We start from the raw sequence: 22,198 nt of genomic DNA, 5'->3' as shown, positions 1-22,198 counted from the left end.
AACATCATGTCAGCCCCTTAGTCTGTGAACTTAGTGGTTTAATACTCACAAGCAGTACTTTAAAAAATAGTTTTCCCCTTGCATTTGAAAAATAATATTGGGCGGGCCACGGTGGCTCAGCAGGCAGAATTCTCTCCTGCCATGCCAGAGACCTGGTTTTGTGTCCCGGTGTGCCCATGCAAAAAATAAATAAATAAATAATAATAATGATATTATTAGTCCTTACCAAAAATTTGGAAATTACAAAAAGGTCTAATTAAGCAAAAAAAATTACTGATCACCATTCAGAGATGACAAACGTTGCTATTTTGTTGTTGTTGTTTTGGGAGGTGCATGGTCTGGGAACCAAGCCCTGTTGCTATGTTTTCACAGATTTATTGAAATATAGTTCACATACCATATAATTCACTTATGTAATCTGTACAATTTATTGATTTTCTTTGGAAGTGTTGCATGGTCTGGAAATTGAACCCAGGTCTCCCACATGGCAGGTAAACATCTACCATTGAATCACCTGTGCACCCATGAGTTGTACAGCCATTGTTGCCACAGTCAGTTTTAAGACATTTTCATTATCCCAAGAAACCCCATACCCATCAGCAAACATTCCCCATTTTTCTTCAAACTCCCACCCCTGAGCAACTATTAATGCATTTTCTGTCTCTATAAATATGCCTATTCTGAATATTTCATATAAAAGGAATCATATAATATGTGGTCTTTTGTAATTGATTGACTTTGATTTAGCATGTTTTCAATGTTCATCCATATTGTAGAATGTAGCAGCACTTCATTTATTTTTATTGCTGAAGAGCATCTCCTGGTATGGATATACCACATTTTGTTTATCCGTTCATCAGTTCATGGAAACTTGGGTTATTTTTCTACTTTTTGGCAATTATGAGAAATGCTTCTCTGAATATTTGTGTACAGGATGTTTTGTGTGGACATATGTTAACATTTTTCTTGAGTATGTACTTAGAAATGGAATTATTGAGTCATGTGGCAACTGTGTTTGACATTTTGAGAAACTGCCAAACTATTTCCCAAAGTGGCTGCAGTATTTTATATCCCTACCAAGAGAGTATGAGAGTTCCGGTTTTCTCCATATCCTCACCAGTATTTGTTATTATCTTTTTTATTATAGCTATCCTAGTGGATGTGAAATGCTGTCTCCTTGTGGGTTTGATTAGCATTTTCCTGGTGGCAATTTTTTTTTATGTTTTAGTTTTTAGACTATGTGAGACAAAATATGAATTGTGCAATATATGCAGTTTTGTCTTCTGCCTTTTGCATGTAAGCATATTTTAATATTAGCAAATGTATTTTTCCACAGAATTTCCCTCTTTTCCTCACTCCCTCCAAAACCATAATTCTTGTGAAAACTTGCTTAAATTATGTGCATGTAATAGAAGGGAGTTGGAAAGGGTAGGATTTGGGGAATTATATTTTCTACCTTAAATTTTTCTGTGATGTTTCAGTTCTTACAATGAAGTGTCTCCATTTGTAATCACAAAACATAAAGGTCAATTATTTGTTTGGGGGAATAAGTAGATTCAGCTTAAGAAAAATCCTAAAATAAAAAGTTATAATTAAGATTGTAAAGCAAGTTATTAAAATATAATAATTTTACCAAATAAAATATCTGTAGGGCATTTTGTTAGATAAATTTACTTTTCTGTGGTCCTAGAGTTATATTGCACATGCCACGTAGAATTTTTACAAGTTGATTTAGTATTATCAGGAAAGCAAGTATTGATTATGGACATGTAGGAATGTATATTGTGTAGAAGTGGTTTTTCTAAGGATTTTTACTATAAGTAGTGTATTTATATATTTATTTATTGAGTCTTAATATTGAGCCAATAAGTTAATCATTGACCAGAGCTTAGAAGAACTTTTTTATAGAGATTTCTAATGGTAATAGGATTTGAAATTGCTAATCATTAGTGTCTGTTTATAAGATTTTGGAGCAGCAAGATTCTAGTGGGAATATTTTATAACTGTTTATGTAGAGAAAGGTAGGCTCCTTGGACAATGCAGCTTCTATTGAATAATAACAAGGTACTTGTAATTGGTGCTAAATGTTAAAGATTCCATGGGTGGTTTCTATATAATGTTACAGGCACTCTAGTAGAATCATTCAGAAAATTTCCAGTCTAATTACACTCCACATAATATGGGGACAGCCAGTTAGTATCATTCAAGAAAGGAAGGAGTTAATAGTTAATATGTTAGGCACTTGCAGGAAGTGTTGCACCATATTGTATCATTTAATCCTCACAATGGACCTTCAGGGTAACTACTTTGATAATGGTGTTATTTCCATTTTGCAGGTGAGGAAAGTGAGGCTCAGAGAGATTAAGTAACTTGCTCAAAGTAACACAGCCAGTATGTAACAAGAGCTGGGATTTGAATCCAAGTCAGTCAGACTCCAAAGCCCATGCTCTTTCCAGTACTTCACCCTGCAGCAGGTAAGTATGATAGTTGGCCCTGTGCTTACCTTACTTAGGTCACCCCAAATTGTGAGCCTATTTCCATTATTTTACTATCCAGTTCCTAGTCAGACTCCTATTACAAGAACATGAGATTGGGGCCAAGATCAGTCCTTCTACATACTGTTTGCAGTGGTACTTATCAGTTATGTTTGGACATTGCAATTATTCTTCTACAAAAAAGAATATGCATCTTTGCTTTCAAAGTATGATTTTCTCTTTTATTCTTTAGCAGCAAAAGTTAGTTACTGGAATGGGCTAGCAAAGATATTCAGCTCTGTTATTTAAAGTATCATTCATACTCTAGAATTTAAGACAGTGTAGCTAAGGGACTGTGGCAAGTAATTTTGCTGTTTTGTAGAGAATGGCTGTTTTGTAGGAAATGACTATTCCATTCCATGACTTGCTTTATATCATAGAGTTGTTGTGAGGGTGGAGTGAGATAATAGATGCCAAACTCTATGAAATGCTGTATAGTAATCCCTTTCCTTTCCAACAACCCCATCTAACTAGAAAGTTCTCCTTTATGAAATTCTATAATACACAGATTTATTTCTGTAAATCTTTCTAGCAGGCAGGAGAATTTTGGGTGATTGTGCTTGATTGGTAAATTAATTCAATTTAAGATTTAAGATTAGTTATAAATATTATTTTAAAAGAGAGTGTTTTACAGTTTAGAGTGCTCATTAGAGCAAGGCAAGGTTAATTTTTTTTTTTGTTTTTTTGCATGGGCAGGCACCAGGAATCGAACCTGGGTCTCTGACGTGGCAGGTGAGAACTCTGTCACTGTGCCACCATTGCCCACCTGGCAAGGTTAATTTTTGAGTATCTTATTGGAAATGCATGGTAGAGAAATTTTTAAAAAATTACCGTAAGTAATGGCAAATGAATATTAATTGGACTATATCAGTTACCCGGGTCATTGATTTCTCTTTTGCTTTATCATGCCATCTTTGTTTATTTATTTTGGCATTGAGATATTTGTGAGGCTTTAGTTTACTGGTCTTGTTTTTCCCCTAAGGTCTTCACTATATCATTTCACTGATGTATAAAATACATTTTTATTAAGGCCTTACTCTGTAAGACTGTGTAAACCTGGAAATAGATAGACCAGTAAACTCACAGGACAGAGCAAAACAGGCAAAAATCCCTTCCCTCTAGCCTAGCAGCTTGCATTTCAGCAAGTGGATGTAGATCACACACAGTATATCATATTGCAGTTGGTAATAGAACAATGGGGAAAAATAAAGGGAACATGGGGTAGCAATTTTAAATAGGTAGATAAGGGGAGGCCTCACCGAGAAGTGGCATTTGGACAAGGGTCTAAGGGAGATGATGGAGGAAGCTATGTTGTCAGGTCAAGAGCATGCCAACTAGCATTAAGGCCTTGTGATGGAGTATGCAACAGTAACAGGGATATCAGTATGCTTAAAATTGAGTATGTGTGTGTGTGTGTGTATTTGGGGATACCATATAGTTTATTCTGAAGACTTATATGCATGCAGTGGGAAGTCATTGAGGGTTTTGAGCAGATTTTTTCCCACCATAGTTTGAAATTGCAAGAGCAAATACTGAATAAACAAAAAGTGTTATTAGTTATTATTATTTCTCTACTGAAGTGCAAGTTATATAAGAAGGCAACTTTTTTTTTTTGAATGCTGTTAATAAGTGCTTATACAAAGAAAAGGTATTAGAAAATTTCGTGGGCAACGTTCAGGAAAATGGTAGAGTAGGGTAGACTGGATTCAGCCCTACTCTGTAGGACAAGATAGAGGATGGGGAAAAAATGACCAGGACTGCAGTCCTGGGGATGAGTGATTGAAGAGGGTCTCCAGTATTTCATGTTTTATCTTGTTTATGAGGCCAGAAATGCAATATATCAGAAATGGGTTGGCTTTTATAAAGGGAATTTATTGTTACAAGTTTATAATTCTAAGTCCATAAAAATGCTCAAACTAAGGCATCCATAAAAGATATCTTGACTCAAAAAGTGGCAGGGAGAGCAGGGTGGATCTGATCAGCCATGATTCCCCACAACGGGTGTGTGGAGAAGTACAGATCCAAGTGAACTAACCATCCCTCCACTCACCCTGCCCCAGCTGCTGGCTGGGGAAACCTCCCCAAGTGACTCCAGAGATGACAGCACCCATGGGGAGCCTAGAGGCATACCTAGTCTCACATGTGGAAAGCCAAGCCCCCAGGTACTAGGAGCAGTTACTCATTGGGCACCATGAATAGCATTGAGCCCATGTCTCCTGCTTGGTGGGTGGGTCTTCCATGCAGTGGGTGGGTGTCACTGAAATAACTGTGTAGCTCTTATGCTAGCTTTTAATAAAGCCTCAAGTAGAATTGTATCTCCTACATAAGGTCCAGGCCTTGGTTTGATGAGGAATTACTGACAAAGTACAAAAGGGAACCTTCAATCAAAATCAAATAAATACAAAACTTCAGACAAGTGAAGGAAATTAACTTGCAAAATAGCCTTATTGTTAATCAGATGCCCCAAACAGAACAGAAAATCACAAAGCACATGAAGATCCAAGCAGAAATGGTCCAGCTAAATGACCATATCAAAACACCAGAGAGGGGTGTGGAGGGGTAGTTCAATGGTAAAATTCTTGCCTGCTATGCAGGAGACCCAGGTTCAATTCCTGGCCCATGCACTTCCTACAAGGCAAACAAACAAAGAACAAACAAGCAGACAAAAATTCAACAAATGGTGCTACAATAACAGGATATTCACATAGAAAAATAATGAAATGTGACCTCGCATACAGTAGACAAAAAAAAAAAGAAAAGGACAAACACTGGAGAGGACACTGAATACAGAACAACTACTTTAAGGATATTTATAAAGATATAATGGATACCAGGAAGGCACTAAAAGAGCATAAAGAAGAATTCAAAAGATTAAATAGAAGAATGGCAGAGCTCATAGAAATGGAAATACAGTAGATGAAATTAGAAATATGCTAGAGACACATGATACCAGATTTAAAGAAGCAGCAGGAAAATAAGTGAGCTAGAAGATAAAAAGAACAAATGTCAAGAAAGTTGGAAAAAGTGGAACAGGATCTTATGGAAATGATGGACAACAAAAGGAACACAAATGTAAGAATCATTGTTGTCCCAGAACAGAAGAGTAAAGGGCTGGGAAGGTTAATTGAAAATATAATCAGGGAAAACTTAACCCTTATAAACACATAAATATGCAAATCAAAGAGGGCTGATGAGCTCCAAATAGGATAAATCCAAATAGGTTTATTCCAAGACACATACTAATCAGACTACCTGAAGAGGACCAGAAAGTCCTGGAAGTAGCATGAGAAAAAGTGATCTACTTCATACAAGGGAAAGCACATAAGGTTGAGTTCAGACTGCACAACAAGCTCCATGTAGGAAAGAAGGCAGTGGTATGATATATTTAGGATTCTGAACGAGAAAGGCTTCCAGCCAAGTTTTCCTTCATGAGTGAGGGGGAGATTAAAATCTTCAAAGACAAACTAGTCAACAAGAGATCTGTCCTAGAAGAAATACTACAGGGAGTTTTGTCAGCTGGAAAAAAAAAAAAAAAGGAGAGGTAGGTCTGGAGGAGAGCACAGAATTTTAGAGTACCAGTAAGGGGATTTAAAGGATAAAAAGAGAGAGAAGGAAAATAATATAGATCTGACAAATAAAAACTAAAGGATAGGGGGGTGTGACGGTGGCTTAGTGGCAGAATTCTCCCCTGCCATGCCAGAGACCCAGGCTCAATTTTCAGTGCCTGCCCATCTCAATTTCAGTGCCTGCCCCCCCCCAAAAAAAGAGGAAAACTAAAGGATAAAATGATAAATTCCAGAACTGCTTTTACAGTAATAATTTTGAAAGTTAACTGACTAAACACACCAATTAAAAGATACAGATTGGGACTTCCGGGTCAAGATGGCAGCTAAACAACGTGCGCATTTTAGTTCATCCTCTAGAACAACTACTAAATAACCAGGAACAGTACAGAACAGCTCCTGGGGCCACGTTAGTGACCGGACACACAGTGTACCCCAGTCTGGACCAGCTGGACCGGCTGCAAGCTTCCCCCAAACCGTGAGTTCCCCAACTGCGGCGGCCAGCGCCCCTCCCCCACAGGCCACTTCCCAGAGGGGAAAGGAAAGGACTTTACCAGCAGCAGGAACTGGGCACAATCAAATGCCAATTGTGGAACTAAGTAACAAATTCTAACTACTAAAAATAGGTCCCAGCTTAGGTGAACCTGATCAAAGCAGAGGTTGCTCATTTTTGCCCTGGCGCTAAGGGGGCAGGAGTGACAGAAAAGGGGGGAAAAAAAAGAAGGAAACAGAGGTTTTTGTGGCTGTGTATCTACAAAGGCTTGACTGCCTCTGGATACAGCGGCAGGACTTTTCAGGCTGCAACTGCCCAAGGCATAGGCAGAAGTGAGCTCTTTTGGGGGCTTATCTGGAGCTTGTGCCTTCCCCAGGGGAGGGGTGAAGCCCCACCCAGGTGGAATCCCTCCATCAAGGAATTCAGACCCAGGACTTGGTAATTTGAAGCCATTAAAACCAGCCTACAACCTCTCCTCTGTCTCCACCACGCCCCCAGCAGGGAGAGTCTGCCAGAGTTAAAGGTACTGCATCATCTTATGCTGGTGGGACCTGCAGTCAGACAAGCGCCACATACTGGGCAGGATAAGAAAAACAGAGTCCAGAGACTTCACAGGAAAGTCTTTCAACCTACTGGGTCTCACCGTCAGGGAAAACCGACACAGGTGACTCTTTCCTCCTGACAGGAGGCCAGTTTGGTCTGGGAAAATCTGGCTGGGGTCTATAATATCTAAGTAGACCCTCCTAAGTGTGTGTGGTGGGGAAAGGCATCAGACAAGCAGGGCAAGAAACAAGAAAACAAGAACTGAAAAATTCTCCTCTGTTAAACAAAACTTAAGCTAAAGCTCCAGATAAAGCTGAACAGAATGTCAAAGAACAGATAGACAACAAATTCATCCAGCAAGAAAACCCTAGATAAAAGAAGTGAAAGCAATCTCCAGAATAAACTAATTAAGGTAATTACATGCCTAGACACCAGCAAAAAACAGAAAATCACATCAGGAAAATTGAAGATATGGCCCAGTCAAAGGAACAAACCAACAATTCAAATGACACACAGGAGCTGAAACAATTAATTCAGAATGTACAAACAGACATGGAAAACCTCATCAAAAACCAAATCAATGAATTGAGGGAGGATATAAAGAAGGCAAGGAAAGAACAAAAAGAAGAAACTGAAAATCTGAAAAAACAAATTACAGAACTTATGGGAATGAAAGACACAGTAGAAGAGATGAAAAAAACAATTTGAAACCTACAATGGTAGATTTCGAGAGACAGAACAGGATTTCTGAACTGGAGGACGGAACATCTAAATCCGCCAAGAAACAGAAACTATAGGAAAAAAAAAATGGAAAAATATGAGCAGGGACTCAGGGAATTGAAAGACAATATGAAGCGCATGAATATACGTGTTGTGGGTGTCCCAGAAGGAGAAGAGAAGGGAAAAGGAGGAGAAAAACTAATGGAGGAAATTATCACTGAAAATTTCCCAACTCTTAGGAAAGACTTAAAATTACAGATCCAAGAAGTGCAGCTTACCCCAAAGAGAATGGATCCAAGTAGACATACTCCAAGGCATTTACTAATCAGAATGTCAGAGATCAAAGAGAAAGAGAGGATCTTGAAAGCAGCAAGAGAAAAGCAATCCATCACATACAAGGGAAGCCCAATAAGACTATGTGCAGATCTCTCAGCAGAAACCATGGAGGCGAGAAGACAGTGGGATAATATATTTAAATTATTAAAAGAGAAAAACCGCCAACCAAGAATTCTATGTCCAGCAAAATTGCCCTTCAAAAATGAGGGAGAAATTAAAACATTTTCAGACAAAAAATCACTGAGAGGATTTGTGACCAAGAGACCAGCTCTGTAAGAAATACTAAAGGGAACACTAGAGACAGATACGAAGACAGAAGAGAGAGGTGTGGAGAAGAGTGTAGAAAGGAAGACTATGAGTAAAGGTAAAAAGAAGGAAAATTAGATATGACATATAAAATCCAGAAGGCAAAATAATAGAAGAAAGTACTACCCATGCAGTAATAACACTGAATGGTAATGGATTAAACTCTCCAATCAAAAGACATAGTCTGGCAGAATGGATTAAAAAACAGGACCCATCTATATGCTGTCTGTACTCAAAGGACACGAGGCCAAGGACACAAATGGACATTTACACACCAATGTTTATAGCAGCATTATTAACACTTACCAAGAGATGGAAACAGCCAAATGTCCATCAACAGACAGTTGGCTAAACAAACTGTGACATTTACATAAGATGGAATATTATGCAGCTGTAAGACAAAATAAAGTTATGAAGTATGTAACAGCGTGGATGGACCTTAAGGACATTATGCTGAGTGTGATTAGCCAGAAACAAAAGGACAAATACTGTATGGTCTCACTGATATCAACTGACATTAATGAATAAACTTGGAAAATTTCCTTGGTAACAGAGACCATCAGGAGATAGAAATAGGGTAAGATATTGGGTAATTGGAGCTGAAGAGATACAGATTGTACAACAGGACTGGATATAAAAACTCAGAAATGGGCAGCACAATATTACCTAACTGTAATACAGTTATGTTAAAACACCGAATGAAGCTGCATATGAGAATGATAGAGGGAGGAGGGCTGGGGCATAAATGAAATCACAAAGAAAGATAGATGATAAAGATTGAGATGGTGTAATCTAGGAATGCCTAGAGTGTATAATGAAGTGACTAAATGTACAAATTTAAAAAATGTTTTTGCATGAGGAAGAACAAAAGAATGTCATTACTACAGTGTGCTGAAAATAGATGGTACTTAATATTTTAAAATTTCAACTAATGTGTGAAACTAAAGCAAAAAATGTTTATTTGGTACAAATCTATACTTTGACTAGTGCATCTCCTAATAGTTGATTGAACACCTTAAGTACATGGAACTTTGTATGGGATATGACATTTTGTTGGTTTGTCCAGATGATGCCCTGATGAATCCCAGAGTGATTTGATCAGTGAGTGAAAAAGTATTTGCAAAGTCCCCTTTGGGGAATGGTGAGAAGGGGGGAAAACTCAACTTCCCCAAGTTGAATTCTTGACATTCTCACAAGCAGTGTGGACAACCAAAGCTATAGGCTGAGCCCCCAGTCTTGGGTTTGTTCATATGAAACTTAACCCCACAGGGGATAGGTCAAGCCTACTTAAAATTAAGCCTAAGAGTCACCCCCAAGAGAACCTCTTCTGTTGCTCAGATGTGGCCTCTCCAGCCAACACAGCAAGCAGACTCACCACCCTCCCCCTGTCTACGTGGGATATGACTACCAGGGGTGTGGATCTTCCTGGCAGCATGGGACAGAAATCCCAGAATGAGCTGAGATTCAGCATCAAGGGATTGAGAAAATCTCTAGAATGAGCTAAGACCCAGCATCAAGGGATTGAGAAAATCTTCTTGACCAAGAGGGGAAAGAGTGAAATGAGACAAAGTGTCAGTGGTTGAGAGATTCCAAACAGAGTCAAGAGGTTATCCTGGAGGTTATTCTTATGCATTAAGTAGATATCACCTTGTTATCCAAGTTGTAATGGAGAGGCTGGAGGGAACTGCCTGAAAATGTAGAGCTGTGTTCCAGTAGCCATGTTTCTTGATGATGATTGTATAATGATATAGTTTTCACGATGTGACTGTGTGATTGTGAAAACTTTTGTGTCTGATGCTCCTTTTATCTACCTTGTCAACAGATGAGAGGAACACATGGAATAAAAATAAATAATAGGGGGAACAAATGTTAAAATAGATTTAGTTTGAAATGTAGTTATCAATGAAAGGGATCAGTAAGGGGTATGGCCTGTAAAATTTTTTTTTTCTGTTTGTTATATTTTTCTGTTGTCTTTTTATTTCTTTTTCTGAATTGATGCTGATGTTCTGAGAAATGATCATGATGATGAATATGCAACTATGTGATGATATTGTAAATTGCTGAGTGTATGTGTTGGGAATGTTTGTTGCTTGTAATTTTTTTTAATTAATAAAAAATTAAAAAAAAGAAGATACAGATTGGCAGAATGGATTAAAAAGTATGTTCTGTCCATGTGCTGTTTACAGGAGATGCATTGTAGACCCAAGGACACAACTATATTGAAGGCAAAAGGATCGAAAAAAGTGTTCTATGCAAGCTGTAACCAAAAAGAAAGCAGGAGTAGCTATACTAATATCAGGTAAAATAGATTTTAAGTGTAATGATGTCGTAAGAGACAAAAAAAGACACTGATAAACAGGACAGTTTACCGAGAGGAAGTAACAATCATAGATGTTTATGCTCTCAATCAAGGAGCTCCAAAGTATCTGAGGCAAATATTGGCAAAACTGAAGGAAGCTATAGACATTTCAGCAAAATAATGGGAAACTTCAGTACACCACTCTCCACTATATATAGAACAACCAGGCAGAGGTTCAACAAGGAAATAGAGACCATAATGTGATAAATGAATTAGACCTAATAGACACGTATAGATTATTACACACCAAACGTCTCTAGTGCAGGTGGAACATTTTCCAGGATAGATCATGTGCTGGAACAAAAAATAAGTCTTATGACTTTAGTAAGATTGAAATTATCCAAAACACTTTCTCTGACCACAATGAAATGAAGCTGGAAATTAATAATCACTGAAGAACCAAAGCTTTCACAGATAAACGGAGATTAAATAACAAACTTTTAAATAATTAGTGAATCAAAGAAGTAATTGTTAGAGAAATCAGTAAATAATTGGAGACAAATGACAAGGAGAATATAGTATACCAGAACTTATGGGGTGCAGTAAAGGCAGAAAGGGAAATTTTTTTTAAATGGGCAGACACCTGGAAACAAACCCCAGAATGGGAAATTTATCGCCCTAAATGCTTATAGTAAAAAACAGGAATGAGCAAAATTCAAGGACTTAGTTGCGCACCTGGAGAAACTAGATAAGAACAGCAAACTAACCACAAAGAAAATAAAAGAAGAGAAATAGCAGAAATTAAAGCAGAGATAAACAAACTGGAGAACAACAACAACAGAACGTAGAATCGGCGCAATCAAAAGTTGATTCTTTGAGAAAATCAATAAAATTGATGTACCCCTAACTAGTCTGACAAAGAAAAAAAAGAGAACACAAATAAGCCAATTGAGTGTGTCATTACCATGGATCCTGAAGAAATAATAATCATAAGATTATACTATGAATAATCATATGCCAACAGAGTACCCAATTTAATTGCGATGGACAAATTCCTAGAAACACATGAACTATCTATATTGACTTGAGAAGAAATAGATCTTGCAAACCAGTTACAAGATATTCAATCAGTCATCTGAAACCTTCCTACAAACAAAAGCCCAGGGCCATATGACTTCACGGGAATTTTATCAGACATTCCTGAAAGAACTAACACTAATCCCACTCAAACTCTTCTAAAAAAATTTGAGTAATTATTTACTCAAATAAATACTTATTTGAGTAAATTAAGTTAGGTAGTAATTAGGTACTACCTAACTCATTTTATAAAGCTAACATCACTCTAGTACCAAAACCAGATAAAGATGCTACAACAAAGAAAAATTACAAAAGTCTCCCTGATGAATATAGATGCAAAACTCCTAGACAAAATACTAGCAATCCAACAACACATTGAAAGAATTATACATCACGACCAAGTGGGGTTTATGCCAGGAATGCAAGTGTGGTTCAACACAAGAAAATCAGTCAGTGTAATACAGCATATTAACAGATCGAAAGGGAAAAATCACATGATCATATCAATTGATGCTGAAAAAGCATTTGATAAAATTCAACATCCTTTTCTGATAAAAAACTTCACAACATAAGAATCAAAGGTAACTTCTTCGGTATCATGAAGGGCATATATGAAAAACCCATAGCCACCATCATAACTTAATGGTGACAGATTAAAAGCATTCCCCCTAAGATTGGAAATGAGGTAAGGATAACATTGTCACCATTATTATTAAACATTGTACTAGAAGTCTTTGCTGGAGCGATTAGACAGGAGAAAGAAAGAAAAGACATCCAAATAAGAAAGGAGAAAGTAAAATTTTCATTATTTGTAGATGAATGATCCTGTACATAGTAAACCCTGAGAAATCTCTGACAAAGCTCTTTGAGCTAATAAACAAATTCAACAAAGTGGAGGAATACAAGATTACTGTACAAAAATCAGTAATGTTTCTGTAAGCAAGTAATGACGTATTTGAGGAGAGAAGGAAAAAATTGCATTCAAAATAGTAACCAAAAGAATCTGTTATCTAGAAATAAGTCTATTCAGGGATGTCAAGGACTCGTACACAGAAAATGACAAAACGTTCCTAAAAGAAACAAAAAATGACCTAAATAGATGAAAAACCATTCCATGCTGATGGATAAGTAGTTTTACCCAAATTGGTCTACAGATACCAATCAAAATCCCAACAACCTCTTTTGAAGACTTGGGAAAGTTAGTTACCAAATTTATTTGGAAGGGAAAAAACCCCTAAGAGCTAAAGATATGCTAAAAAAAAAAAAAGAAAGAAAGAAAAGAAGAGCAAAGTGGGAGGACTAACACTCCCTGACTTTAAACCTTACTATAAAGCCACAGTGGCCAGTACAGCATGGTATTTTATAAAGATACGAGTATTGACCAATGGAATTGAATTGAGAGTGAAGAGATGAACCACCAAATCTGTGGACAATTGATCTTCAGTAAGGCCCCTAAATCCACTGAATTGGTACACAATAGACTTTTCAATAAAATGGGCACGGGGGAATTGGATTACAAATTCTCCAAAAGAATGAACTACGACTCCTACCTTACACCCTATATAAAAGTTAATTGAAAAAAAGTTAAATGAAAATGGATTAAAGACCTAAATTCAAGAGCCAGTACCATAAAACTTCTAGAAGAAAATGTACAATGTAAAAATTTTAAAAATGTTTTTGCATGAGGAAGAACAAAGGAATGTCATTATTGCAGGGTGCTGAAAATAGATGATAATTAATACTTTAAAATGTCACCTTATGTGTGAGACTAAAGCAAAAAATGTTTATTTGTTAAAAAATTTATATTTTGACTAGAGCATTTCCTGATATAACTCATGTAGATAGTTTGATTGAACACCATAAGTACTTGGAATCTCAGGTAGGACATGAGATTTTGTTGGTTTGTCCAGAGTGATGCTCCGATGAATCCCAAAGTGATTTGATCATGACTGGAAGAGTATTTGCAAGCCCCCTTCGGGAAATGGTGAGAGCGGGGAGAAATTCAGCTTCCCTAAGTTGAATTCTTGATATTCTCACAAGCAGTGTGGACAACCAAAGCTATAGGCTGAGCCCCCAGTCTTGGGGTTTGTTCATATGAAACATAACCCCAGAAATGACAGGTCAAGTCCACTTAAAATTTAGGCCTAAGAGTCACCCCCAAGAGAGCCTCTTCTGTTGCTCAGATGTGGCCTCTCTCTCCAGCCAACATGACGAGCAGTCTCACCACCCTCCCCCTCTCTGCGTGGGACATGACTCCCAGGGGTGTGGACCTTTCTGGCAACGTGGGACAGAAACCCTGGAATGAGCGGAGACTCAGCATCAAAGGACTGAGAAAAACCCTAGAATGAGCTGAGAATTAACATCAAGGAATAGAGAGAACGTTCTTGACCAAAAGGGGAAAGAGTGAAATGAGACTAAGTGTCAATGGCTGAGAGATTCCAAACACAGTTGAGAGGTTATCCTGGAGGTTATTCTTATGCATTAAGTAGATATCACCTTGTTGTTCAAGATGTAGTGGAGAGGCTGAACTGTGTTCCAGTAGCCATGTTTCTTGATGATGGTTGAACAATGATATAGCTTTCACAATGTGACTCTGTGATTATGAAAACCTTGTGTCTTATGCTCCTTTTAGCTACTTTTTCAACAGAAGAGTAGAACATATGGAATAAAAATAAATAATAGGGGGGAACAAATGTTAAAATAAATTTAGTTTTTAATGTTAGTGGTAAATGAAAGCGAGGGGTAAGGGGTATGGTATGTATAATCTTTTTTTTCTCTGTTATTTTATTTCTTTTTCTGTTGTCTTTTTATTTCTTTTTCTAAATCGATGCAAATGTTCTAAGAAATGATGAATATGCAACTATGTGATGATATTAAGAATTACTGATTGTATATGTAGAATGGAATGATATCTTAATGTTTTGTTTGTAATTTTTTTTTAATTAATAAAAAAAGTTAAAAAAAAACTGCTGGAAGAAAATGTAGGGAAACATCTTCAGTATCTAGAAATAGGAGGTAGCTTCTTAAACTTTACACCTGAGCCCAAGCAGAGAGAGAAAAAGTAGACCAAGAGCTTCTGTGCCTTAAAGGACTTTGTTAAAAAGGAAGAGGCAGCAACCTCAGTGGGAGAAAATATTTGGAAACCACATAAATGGATAAAGTATTGATATCCTATGTGCATAAAGAAATAATACAGCTCAACAGCAAAAGAACTAACAACCCAATTATAAAATAGGTAGAGGATACTGAAGTGCAAATACAAATGGCTCAAAACCATATGAAGAGATGCTCATTTCATTAGCCATAAGAGAAATGCAAATCAAGGCAACAATGAGATACCACCTCACACCTATAAGAATGGCTGCTGCTAAGCAAAAAGAAAGCTACAAATGTTAGAGAGGATGTGGAGAAAGTGGAACACTCATTCACTGTTGGTAACAATGCAAAATGATGCAGCTGCTTTGGAAGTTGTTTGGCAATTCCTCGGAAAACTGAGTATTGAATTGCCCTATGACCTGATGTGTTAGTTTGCAGTCTACCAGAATGCAATATATCAGAACTGGAATGGCCTTTAAAAAAGGGAATTTAATGTTACAAGTTTACAGTGCTGAGGAAGAGAAAAGTGCCCAAGTTAAGGCACCGACAAGTTTTTCTTTCACACAAGAAAGACTGTTGGGTCTAGAATACCTCTGACAGCTGGGAAGTCACATGGCTGGCATTTGCTGGTCCCTTAAACCTCTCTTCCTGCTGGGCTTTACTTATTTTACTTCTCCAGGACTGGCTTTCATCTCTTAACTTCCCTTGGCTTTCCCCAGGTTCTGGCTTGCTTAACATCTCATAGTTAAGAGGCTGGGCTCCAAACATCCGTGTCTCTGTTCTGTGAAGCAGCTGTTCTCTAAGCATCTCTTGTGTTGGTTCTGAGGCTTCCATCATTTCTGTCATTTCTGGCTTTCTCCAAAATATTTCCTCTTTTAAAGGATTCTGGTAAACTAATCAAGACCCACCTGGGATGGGTGGAATCACATCTCCATCTAATGAAAAGGTCACATCCACAGTTGGATTTGGATTTGTCACATCTCCATGGACATAATCTGATAAAAAATTTCTCACATAAATTATTAAATGTAAAATTAAAATTTTTTTTTACATATTAAATGTAAAAAAGAAACAGCTGCCTCCACAAGATTGAGTCAGGATTAAAACATGGCTTTTCTGGGGTACATAATATTTTCAAATCAGCATACCTGACGATATCAATACTCAGTACACCCAGAAGAGCTAAAAGCAGTGACAAGAAGAGACATTTGCACACTGATGTTCATTGCAGCACTATTCACAATTGCCAAAAGATGGGCGCATCCAAGTACCTAGTGAATAAACAAAATGTGGTATATACATATGATTGACTATTATGCAGCAGTAAGACAAAATGAGGTCCTGAAGCAATGACAACATGGATGAAGCTTGAGGACATAATGCTGAGTGAAATAAGTCAGACAAAATACAGTATGATTTCCCTGTTATGACTCTGGTAGGGGTAATCTCAGAGGTTACACTGTAGAATATAGTAGAACTTGAGGTGCACAGAAGCTAGAGATGGGAGAAAGGCTACTCAGTTAGGTTGAACTCATATGCAAGGGAAAGGATAGATGTCACAGTAACTAATTAGGGGGATTATAAGTAGCATTGCCATAATGAAGGTGAATATGATTGAAAGGGGATGAATAGTGCCTTGTGTCCCACTGATTAAAGCAACATTGTAAATATGGTCTTGCATGAACTATTTCCATGATTTGATATTGGGCAGAGAGTCAGTAATAGAGGAGTAAGAGGGGAAAACTAAAATTGCATGCTATGACCAATAGTTAATAGGAAGACTTCAACAGTACTGCAGAATTACCATGGGCAACTAGGGGAGGGACAAGTGATAAGGGGTAGTTTGGATTTAGTATTCGTTGAGGCTGTTTTTGTTAGTTCTTTGTCTCTGTGGACCAATGAAAATTGTCTAAAATTGGGAATGTTGCTGATTATACAACCAAGTGAGGATACTATAAGACATGATTTGTTTATTTTGGACATTATCCAATAGATGTAGAAAGCCCAAGGGAACAATGACTGAGAAGCAGAATGGTGAACTGTGATGTATTTATATAATGGAATATGGTATGGCTACAAAAAGGAAGGGCATTGAAAGGCATGCAACGAACTGAATGAAACTTGGGGACAATGTGTTATGCAAAATAAGCCAGAAACCAAAAAACAAATATGCTAAAGTCTCTTTCAGAAAATACTTAAAAGAAATTTGTAGCCTTGGTTCTTAGCTCTTTTAGCAGCCACACTTAATCTGAAGTTGTGAAACACTATTCTGAGATATTGAGCAGGTATTTCTCTGGAACTTTGAATAACTCTGTAACACCTAATATGAAGAAATGAAGTGCTGCAGTCCTGAAAGTTAGCATAGCTGTGTACAATAACAGTTAAAGGAATCAAAAAAAGAGATCAGGCCTCAGAGATAAAAATGAAGCCAGTGTGGCTGGGACTAATGTAAACCATGATCATACTACGGGGTAAAAGATGATAGTGGATCTGCTCTGGACCTCCACCTACTATGAGAGCGAAGGCAGAGAGGTTTATTATGTCTAGAACTAAATTTTCTGTAACACACAATCTAAATTAATCTGTGTGAATAGCTCATTTAAACAACCCAAACTCCTAGAGCCTAGGACAAGAACAAGGTCTTGTAATTCTGTATAGCTTAATGTAATACCTGGATGCATTTCAGACTATGGGAGGCTGATAAAATAAAAAGTATTGGTAGAGTTCCTTGAGGGTTTGAAGAGAGAAAAAAGGGATTATTTAACTTTCCCATCTGGGATACCCTTGTTACCCTCCCAGCCATTGGGAAGTCTCAGGAAAGTAGGCAAAGCCCTTAATTTTGAGGCTTGCCCTTATGAAACTTATTTCTGTAGTGGAAAAGCTAAGTCAACCTGTAACAAGGCCTAAGAGTTGCTTCCAGAAAACTTCTTTTGTTGCTCAGATGTGGTCTCTCTCTCTCTAAGCCCAGCACTGCAAGGAAGATTATTACCTCCCCCCTGAATGGGGCTTGGCATTCAGGAGTGAATATCTCCCTGAAACATGGAGCGTAACTCCCAGGGATGAGTCTGGCCTTAGCAATGTGGGATTAACAATGCCTTTCTGACCAAAAGGAGGAAAAAGTATAGTAAAGTAAGGCCATGAGTGGCTAAGAGTGATCAGTAGAGTCTAGAGGCTGTTTTGGAAGCTACTCTTATGCAGGCTTCAGTTGGATAGAGTTGATTGCCATGGTTTGCTAAACCCCAACAAAATCGCATCTGTTAACTTTTTTTTTTTATGATTCTATTTTTAAAAAATTTATTTATTAAAAAAATAAAATAAAACAACATACATAATCAGTAATTCACAATATCATCACTTAGTTGCATATTCATCATTTCTTAGAACATTTGCATTAATTCAGAAAAAAATAAAAAGACAATAGAAAAAGAAATAAAACGAACATGGGAAAGAAAAAAAAAAGATTATACCTACCATACCCCTTACCCCTCGCTTTCATTGATCACTAGCATTTAAACTAAATTTATTTTAGCATTTGCTCCCCCTATTATTTATTTTTATTCCATATGTTCTACTCTTTTGTTGGCAAGGTAGATAAAAGGAGCATCAGACACAAGGTTTTCACAATCACACAGTCACATTGTGACAGGTGTATCATTATTCAATCATCCTCAAGAAACATGGCTACTGGAACACAGCTCTACATTTTCAGGCAGTTCTCTCCAGCCTCTCCATTACATCTTGAATAACAAGATGATATCTACCTGATGCATAAGAATAACCTCCAGGATAACCTCTTGACTCTGTTTGAAATCTCTCAGCCATTGACACTTTGTCTCATTTCCCTCTTCCCCCTTTTGGTCAAGAAGGTTTTCTCAATCCCATGATGCTAAGTCTCAGCTCATTCTAGGGTTTTTCTCAATCCCTTGATGTTGAGTCTCCGTTCATTCCAAGATCTCTGTCCCATGTTGCCAGGAAGGTCCACACCCCTGGGAGTCATGTCCCACGCAGAGAGGGGGTAGGGTGATGAGACTGCTCGTTGTGTTGGCTGGAGAGAGGGGCCACATCTGAGCAACAAAAGAGGCTCTCTTGGGGGTGCCTCTTAGGCCTAAATTTTAAGTAGACTTGACCTAACCTTTGCGGGGTTAAGTTTCATATGAACAAACCCCAAGACTGGGGGCTCTGCCTATAGCTTTGGTTGTCCACACTGTTTGTGAGAATATCAAGAATTCAACTTGGGGAAGTTGAATTTCTCCCCGTTTTCACCACTCCCCGAAGGGGGCTTTGCAGATACTTTTCCAGTCTCTGATCGAATCACTCTGGGATTCATCGGGGCATCACTCTGGACAAACCAGCAAAATCTCATGTCCTACCTGAGATTCCAAGTACTTATGGCGTTCAATCAAACTATCTACATAAGTTATATTAGGAAATGCACTAGTCAAAATATAAATTTTGTAACTAATAAACATTTTTTGCTTTAGTCTCACACAGAAGGTGACATTTTAAAATATTAATTACCATCTATTTTCAGTACCCTTCAATAATGACATTCCTTTGTTCTTCCTCATGCAAAAACATTTTTAAAATTGTACCTTGTACGTTTCACTATTATTATACACTCTAGACATTCCTAGATTATACCTTCTTAATCTTTAACATCTATCTTTCTTTCTGCTTTCATTTATGTCCCCAGCCCTCCTCCTTCTATCATTCTCACATGCAGCCTCATTCAGTGTTTTAACATAATAATTATATTATAGTTAGGTAGTATTGCGCTGTCCATTTCTGAGTTTTTGTATCTAGTCCTGTTGCACAGTCTTTATCCCTTCAGCTCCAATTACCCAATATCTTACCCTATTTCTATCTCCTGATGGTCTCTGTTGCCAACAAAATGTTCCAAGTTTATTCACTAATGTCAGTTCATGTCAGTGAGACCATACAGTATTTGTCCTTTAGTTTTTGGCTAGTCTCACTCAGCATAATGTTCTCAAGGTCCATCCATGTTGTTACATACTTCATAAGTTTGTTCTGTCTTAAAGCTGCATAATGTTCCATTGTATGTATATACCGCAGTTTGTTTAGCCACTCGTCTGTTGATGGACATTTTGGCTGTTTCCATCTCCTTGCAGTTGTAAATAATGCTGCTATAAACGTTGGTGTTCAAATGTCCGTTTATGTCTTTGCCCTTAAGTCCTCTGAGTAGATACCAAGCAATGGTATTGCTGGGTCATATGGCAATTCTATATTCAGCTTTTGAGGAACCACCAAACTGCCTTCCACAGAGGTTGCACCATTTGACATTCCCACCAGCAGTGAATAAGTGTGCCTCTTTCTCCACATCCTCTCCAGCACTTGTCATTTTCTGTTTTATTGATAATGGCCATTCTGGTGGGTGTGAGATGATATCTCATTGTGGTTTTGATTTGCATTTCTCTAATGGCCAGGGACGTTGAGCATCTCTTCATGTGCCTTTTGGCCATTTGTATTTCCTCTTCTGAGAAGTGTCTATTCAGATCTTTTTCCCATTTTGTAATTGGATTGGCTGTCTTTTTGTTGTTGAGTTGAACAATCTCTTTATAAATTCTGGATACTAGACCTTTATCTGATATGTCGTTTCCAAATATTGTACTACCCCATTATTGTACTATCCCATTGTACTACCCCATTATTGCAGTCCCATTTATTGATATTTGGGGGATGGGGGATGGGGGAATGCACAGGTCAGGAATTGAACCTGGGTGTCCCGCATGGCAAGTGAGAATTCTGCCGTTGAACTACCCTTGTACCCCCTTAGTTTAAGAAGACATAGTTAGACATATTTCCATTTAAGCCATGGTATCTTCCCTTCTTGAGAGGAAATCATTACATTCTGCTGAGAACCTATATTTAGTTTTAAATAATATCAATGTAGATTAATTAAAAATCTCCATTTATAAAATAATTAACATATTCATTCCCATTCCAGTATGAACTATATAAAGTTCTAAAATCATTTTGAAAAGAAAAACATCACTCTTCCTGCTAATTTTCTTTTCTAGCTTTATTACAGTAATGGACATTTGGGAACTAACAGTATGCAAGAGGATGATGTTGTTGTGAATATGGCCACCAGATCAATATGCTAATTTAATGCATGAATTTAAAATAGAGCTTTCCTTTTATTCTATTATTCTATAAGTGACTTCTTTATTTTTGCCGCCGTTAAAATATCCTTTCATCAAATATGCTACAAATGCAATAGATATTATTTGTGGCTAAAAATGATAATGTTTTAATTGTATGATGAAAACCATATCATTGTCCCATTTATATTTGATAAAATCTCTTTAGGTAATATCATGTTGGGCTTTTTTGTGTTGTTTAATACAATTAATAATTCACATTTTTATCTTTCTGCTTGGACTCTGACAACTTATTTTTAGTTGGTGGACATGTGCCAAACTGGTTTGATTGATTTATAATCTAAAATGACAAGAGAATTAAATATGTGGAATAAGATAGAAGGATTTCTTTCATGTTCTAAGATTTGTTTTTTTTTTAGTAATGAGTATGTTTCTTGCTTACCTTTATGGACTCAAGGATTTTGGAGAGGTTAGATCAGATGACAGCAGTACATCCTATGACAACATGTATTAAGTATATAAATGAAACTGTTTGTATTTTTAAGATCCATTTTAGTTATGTGAAGACAGCTGGGCACATACATAAAAAGAGAACAAAAAATACCATCACACTCTGTTCTAATAGATGTTCTAATATGCCAATTAAGTCAAACTTCTGACCAAACAGATCTATTGTATATCTCCCTAAAAGCTAAAATGTGCACATTTAGTAGGAAGAAACAGAAAAAAATGTCAAAGATGTGAACTTTCCATTTTGTAAAAAACTTTCTGTCTGTGGGTGTTCTAATTTGCTAGCTGCCAGAATGCAATATACCAGAAATAAAACGGCTTTTAAAAAGGGGGAATTTAATAAGTTGCTAGTTTATACTTCTAAGGCCGAGAAAATGTCCCAATTGGAGTATGTCCAATCAAAGACATCCAGGAAAAGATAACTTGGTTCAAGAAGGCTGATGAAGTTCAGGGTTTCTCTCTCAAGTGAGAAGGCATATGGTGAACACAGTCACAGTTTTTCTCTTGGCTAGAAGAGCACATGGTGAGCATGGCGTCGTCTGCTAGCTTTCTCTCCTGGCTTCCTGTTTCATGAAGCTCCCCGAGAGGCGTTTCCCTTC

At 37.3% G+C, this 22,198-nt stretch overlaps 1 protein-coding gene across 4 annotated transcripts in view; it reads left to right on the top strand.

Moving 5' to 3' along the window:
* SRP54 (signal recognition particle 54) overlaps positions 1-22,198 on the top strand; it is a 75,453-nt gene that overhangs the window by 3,413 nt on the left and 49,842 nt on the right. The window contains exons 2-3 of one of the 4 annotated variants that reach the window (XM_077126958.1): positions 2,337-2,474; positions 10,682-10,794. The exons of 2 other annotated variants lie outside the window; for them this stretch is intronic. The gene's annotated coding sequence lies outside the window, so the exon portion shown is untranslated. The remainder of the gene's footprint in view (positions 1-2,336; positions 2,475-10,681; positions 10,795-22,198) is intronic. One more of the 4 variants, XM_077126957.1, reaches the window with a different exon arrangement.

This window comes from Tamandua tetradactyla, chromosome 14 (assembly GCF_023851605.1).
Source record: "Tamandua tetradactyla isolate mTamTet1 chromosome 14, mTamTet1.pri, whole genome shotgun sequence".
In the NCBI taxonomy this organism is placed as follows: Eukaryota; Metazoa; Chordata; class Mammalia; order Pilosa; family Myrmecophagidae; genus Tamandua; species Tamandua tetradactyla.
Note: the sequence above shows the minus strand (reverse complement) of the source record. Positions and strands in the feature narration are given on the sequence as shown.